The 6,000-nt window shown below is 37.4% G+C and overlaps 1 long non-coding RNA gene across 1 annotated transcript in view; it reads left to right on the plus strand.

Annotated features, from left to right (window-relative positions):
• LOC116899228 overlaps nucleotides 1–4,926 on the plus strand; it is a 53,367-nt gene extending 48,441 nt beyond the window's left edge. Inside the window, exon 3 of the long non-coding RNA XR_004387698.1 lies at nucleotides 4,846–4,926. This is a non-coding gene — a long non-coding RNA (uncharacterized LOC116899228). The remainder of the gene's footprint in view (nucleotides 1–4,845) is intronic.
• The last annotated feature ends 1,074 nt before the right edge of the window (nucleotides 4,927–6,000 follow it).

Consider the following 6,000-nt stretch of genomic DNA (forward strand, 5'->3'; position numbering starts at 1 on the left):
ACTGAAAGCTAATCCCATTTGTTTAAACCTTCAGAATTTTCAATTTTGCTGAATGCTCCAGTGATCATATTATTTTTTCTTTAACAGCTGTGCTATGTGTCACATATGTTGATAAAGTTGGCAGTTTTGCCAAAACATTTTTCAATACTATTTTCTGAGTAAAGTGTTGTGTTAGAAAATAGACATCTTTGAGAGTGGAGCTTAAATTTTCTCCCCTTCCCTCCCGCCCCAACCCCAGGTATAGTCTTTTTTTCTTTTTTTCTTGAGGCAACTTACATTATTAAACTCCAGTTAGAATTTAAAAGCTTATTTTCTAGGTTGTGTTTAGATTACAGACGACTTGGTATCTTTAACTAGGTAACTGTAGAGGTATGCTTGTAGATTAAAAACAGAACAGTTGTTTAGCAAAGCTTCTTCTTCATTTGTGCATATGATATCACATGCATTTCTTTAGAAAGGTTTATTTAAATCTAGGATCAAGTGAAAGAGGGGCTAGTATACTGTCCCTGAGTTTTGTCACCTAATTGAACATTGCATGAAGTAATTGTGTCTTTCTAATTATGATAATATGGCTTATATCTTGGATCCTTTATACTTATGACATGTAAATATATGGCCAGAGAACTTGTTGAATGAAAGATTTCCTTAATATCCCATCCATTTTGTGGATAATATGCTATGAAGTAATTTGTGTTTCTGCACTGATATTTTGTTTTGTTTGAAGTCAACACTGTGTAGCCCTGGCTGTCCTGAAAGTCACTGTGTAGACCAGGCTGGCCTTGAATTCAGGCTCTCTGCTTCTGCCTCTCTAGTGCTGGGATACAATGCCTTCTGCACTGATGCTTTAGGACAACTAAGTTTTTCTTGGGTTGGAACTAGATTTTCCCTATGTAGCTGCAAATTTGGTGTTACTGTTTATGTGAATTCTGGACTTCTTAAACAAAACTTTATTAAACTTATACTTTATAAAATTAAAAAAGGGGGCGTGTTGTGTTCTGGGATTTCTTAGGGCACTTATTGATGTGTAAAAGCCTTTAATAATAAAAAATGATGACTCCCAAATCTAACTTTTAGGATTATTTATTAGTATTTATGTTGCGCTTGGAAACAGTAAAACTAAACACTGTAGAAACAAAACCAGACAGGAACCAAATTATGTAAGTTAAATTTCATTAGTATGGCCTGCTTATGGATATGTTGTATAATTTACTAGATCCTATGTCCCACTTTAAATTGTCTACATAGAAGCTGGAGTATTAATGACATCAATTTATACTTCCACATCATACTCTATCAGTGAAGAAAGTCAAGGCAGGAACTCAAACAGGGCAGGAACCTAGAGCTGATGCAGAGGCCAAGGAAGGGTGCTGAGTACTGGTTGCTTCCCATGGTTTGCTCAGTCTGCCTTCCTCCAGCATCCAGGACCAGGGTGATGCTCGGGGTCGCTCGGATTAGCTGGGCTCACCGACATCAATCATCAGTCTAGAACATGCCTCCCAGGCTTGGTCACAGTTTCTCAGCTGAGGTTTCCTCTTCCCAAATGACTCTAGCTTGTCTCAAGTTTACATAAAGCCTGCCCACACAGTCCTCATTCTTGTGTGGTTCCCTCTCCCCTTTGTAAACACCTTACTAGTGCAGTACCCTTTTCTTTCCTTCTTTCCCTCCCTCCCTTCCACCTTCCTTCCTTCCTTCCTTCCTTCCTTCTTTCTTTCCTTCTTTCCTTCCCTCCCTCCCATTCACCCTCCCTCCATCTGTCCTTCCTTCTTTCTTTCCTTTCCTACCTTCCTGGCTGCTTCCACTTTTTTCTTTTTGTGAAATAAATCATTAGCTATCATTTTGATGGGGTTTGGGAGCCCCACCCCACCCCCGGGCTGGCCAGAGCTACCATTGTTACATCACATTTTTTTTCCTACCACCCATCTTGCGAAGTACAGCTCTTGAAAAGTTTTTTTTCCCCTGGGTTTTCTGCAATCTTTTTTCCTATTTCTTTCTGGTTAGGTACAGTAAACTTTGTTGTTGGTATTTCAGAGAGAGCAGGGATTGCTAAGTGTCCCTCCTTTTTCTGAGGGTCTGGTATAGCAACAGTGAAGTAAAATGCTGTGTTTAGGGGTTAAGGGCTAGCAAGAACTTGTCAGCACTGAAGGTTTCTCTCATCCTCCTGTGTTCTTGCTGGGGTGGGTGAGCAAGAGCTCCTTACCCATTGAAGGCCATGTGGACTTTGAGGGTCACCATCTGTCTCTGTAGACAGATTTGTCGTAGTAGCAGGGAATGAACTTGGCAAATGGTCAGTGATAGCAATACAAGCTGCAGCATCAAAAGCAGAAGAGGGATATTGCTGTGAAAGTCAGAGGAGACAGCCTGGCCCTTAGTATAACCCAGGATGCCCTGAAGGGCGCTCTCTGATGTCTACTTTACCACCGTCTTGATGCCAGTATACTTGGCAGTCTTGATATTAGTGGGATCCTGCTCTTCAAAGTGGACATAGCCTTCTTGTTTATGATAGGTTTCCTGTTCCCAACCTTGACTCTCCGGTGCAGCTTTTTATGGGTGCAATTATAGTGGAATGTGCAGATAGTGGAAGAGAGGCCAGTGATGACAGCACCAGAGTTGAAAGCAGCCCTGGTAACCAGTTTGCCAAGTATTTACACTCTGATCTTGGCCGGCTTGTCTCAGGGACAAAGCTGACACTGCGTGAGAAGATATGACTTTGTGTGAGGATGACTAGCAGTAACTCCTCATACTTTCACATATTTCACTGGAGTACCTTTATACCATATTTTAATTTTATTGATTTTTTAGGAAGAACAGGAATTACATTATTTTTATTAATGTCTGTATAAAATAATAGTGTTTCTTAAATGAGGAAGAACATAAACAAAATAGAAAAATGAGATAGATAAGGGATAGCATAAGTATCTTTACTTATAAAGGTTCATTATTTCTTTTTTTTATTATTTCATTATTTTATTTTTATTATTTCATTATTTTAATTCTATTTGTGTTAGTATGTGATAGATTAAAATATATAGTAGAGATATATTTGAATAAAATGTTAATGATATTTTCCTAGGGCTATTAATGTTTTCATGTTGAGGCTTAATTGCAGAAGAGTCAAGAGAGTTTGATTTTGAACCAGTGCTATGATTTAAATGTGTGCTTCAAAGTTCTGTATTTTAACACTTAATCCTCCATGTAGTAGTACTGAGTAATAAAGCCTGGTTTTAGATACATGTCAGGAGGACTTTGCCTCAATTAAGAGATTAATGCCATTATGACAGAAGTGAATCTTTTTAATGAGAATTGGATTCTTAAAAGACAATTCTGGCTTTTTCTTTCTTTCTTACACTTCCTTGTTTCTGTCATCAATGGTAGTTCTTCTATCTTTTCCTTCTGTTCTTCACTTCAGACTTTTAGCCAAATGTATGCTCATTCACTATAAATTATCCAGTCTCAGGTAATTGTTAGGGCATAGGAAAGTGAATTAAGATTAACAACACTTTTTTTTGATGTATTATATAAGCTATACATATTGACAAAACTAGGTAAGACATCTAGTAGATGCTGTTGTGTGTCAGGGTCGATAGAGCAAAGTTCTAGAAAGAGAAGAATGAAGATTTCTTAACATTAGCCCATGCTCCAGTCATTGCTTGTATGTAATAAGAACATTTTTTTTTGTTTCGTTTTGTTTTTTCTTTTTTTTTTTTTTTTTTTGGAGCTGGGGACCGAACCAGGGCCTTGCTTGCTAGGCAAGCGCTCTACCCTGAGCTAAATCCCCAACCCATTTTTTTTAATCTTATGAAGACTTAGCATGTTTTCAGACTTAAGGAAAATATCTGAGTTTTACAGTATATTGTCTTAAAAGATACTTGTCATCCTCTTGAGTTAAGATGTTAATGATTTCCTATGTAGTTATTTCCTCTAGGTTAGATATAACCATTGCTGTTGAATCAGACCAGCTGTGATCACCTTCAAGCGATCCTTCAGATGGAACCTCTTAATATTTCCGTATAGAGGGCAAAGGAGGTTCTTTGATTCCTAGATCTTCAGAGGATCTTTAGGAGGGTCCCCTTTCCATGTTTTGTAAGATGTAAGTAGTCGTAGGTACTCTTTTTGTAGTGTAGATGCTCGTGTATTACCTAGTGGGGCTCTCAGTGGTGCAGCTCTCAGTCTTGTATGATGCGCTTGATCTGCCTAGTCTTTAGGGGACTTCCTGGTGGTATAGCTGCTTTTGAATTATCCATGTTTTTGTAAGTAAACTCAGTAAACATTTTTTCACCAAGCTGGTCTTGGCCTTTGATCTGTAGTGCTCCATTGGAAGCGAATAAATGTTTCTTTGCATCTCCTTGCAAAGAGCCCATGATGTCATTGAAGAACCTGTTGCCTCTTTCAACAGTTTTGTTAATTTGTATTTATTTAAATGAGATAGAAGGAAAAATAATTCTTTTAATTTAAGCTGTTTATACAAAGAATAGCAGCCAAAAAGTATACCATATGCCTTGTTCTTCAAGGTGAAAGGTTCAGTAGACTAAGAAATGTCTTGAAGCTGTTACTGATAAATTATTATTGGAAGGTCCAAATGAAGTCAGCTACTGATGACTTGAATGAAAGTGGCCCTGTAGACTCATATGCTTGAACACTTAGTCCCCAGTTGGTAGAACCATTTGGGAAGGATTAGGAAGTGCAGCCTTGTTGGAGGAGATGTGTTACTGGGCTTTGAGGTTTCAAAAGTCATGCGTTTCCAGTTAGCCTTTTAGTTCTATCTTCTTCATGCAGTATGTAAGCTCTCAGCTACTGTTCCAATTCTCTCTCATGCCTGCCTCCCTATTACCATGCTCCCTATCACAGTGCTCATGGATGCCAACCTCTGAAGCTACAAGTCTGCAGTTCAATGGTCATGGCATCCTATCACAGCAACAGAAAGATAACTAAGACAGCTTCCATGCTTCCAGCTATATCTTTTTAACTTATTGATGTACTATGTAAGGGTAATTAATTTACTTAATATTGTTCTGAAGTTATTGAAGTATTTTGTTGTTTGTGTTTTGTTTTTTGTTTTGTTTTCTTTTTTTTTGCCTTGCAATAATATTTGTATAACCAAGGTAAATGATTTTAAGGATTCCTTTTTCTGCCACCATACATTTTGATTCAAATTTAATATTAGTAATTTTCAAGATATTATTAGCATATTAGTAATTTTTAAAATTAAAATTGGGCTAATTGTACTTTTTCTTGACCGCCATGTCCTTCATTGAAGACTTAGTAAAGTTATTTATTGAGTGTACCAAGTTCTTTTTTTTATACCCTCTCTGTCATTACATATCTTAAATAGTTGTTGTTGTTGTTGTTGTTGTTGTTGTTGTTGTTGTTGTTGTTCTTCTTCTTCTTCTTCTTCTTCTTCTTCTTCTTCTTCTTCTTCTTCTTCTTCTTCTTCTTCTTCTTCTTCTTCTTCTCTTCTTCTTCTTCTCTTCTTCTTCTTCTTCTTCTTCTTCTTCTTCTTCTTCTTCTTCTTCTTCTTCTCTTGCTTTTTCTTCTTCTTCTTCTCCTGCTGCTCCTAGTGCTTTCTCTTTTCTTCTTCTTCTCCTTCTTCTTCTTCCTCCTCCTCATCCTCCTCTTCCTCATCCTCCTCCTCCTCCTTGTCCTCCTCTTCCTTCTTTTTTTACTTTGTCCCCCATTGCCTCTATTAAGCTGCCCTGAGCTCAGTGTATACAAAAACCCTCATGAGAGACTCAAGGACTTAGGAAGAGATGCTATAATTATTTCACTGTATAAACTTTAAAATGTCCCTAAAGCTACATTGTTTAATAGGTGTGATTACTTCATTGTTTTAAGTTCATGCCAGTTAGAACTGCTAGAATTCAAGCATATCTCGTATATTTATGAGATTAATCACAATACTGCACAGCATGCTTCAGGTAGAAAATGTCAGTATAAGTCGGATATGATTTTTTTTCTTTTAAGACAATAGGCCAGTAAATCTTTAAATCAGATGGCTGCTACTTT

The sequence above is a fragment of the Rattus rattus genome, chromosome 4 (genome assembly GCF_011064425.1).
Source record: "Rattus rattus isolate New Zealand chromosome 4, Rrattus_CSIRO_v1, whole genome shotgun sequence".
In the NCBI taxonomy this organism is placed as follows: domain Eukaryota; kingdom Metazoa; phylum Chordata; class Mammalia; order Rodentia; family Muridae; genus Rattus; species Rattus rattus.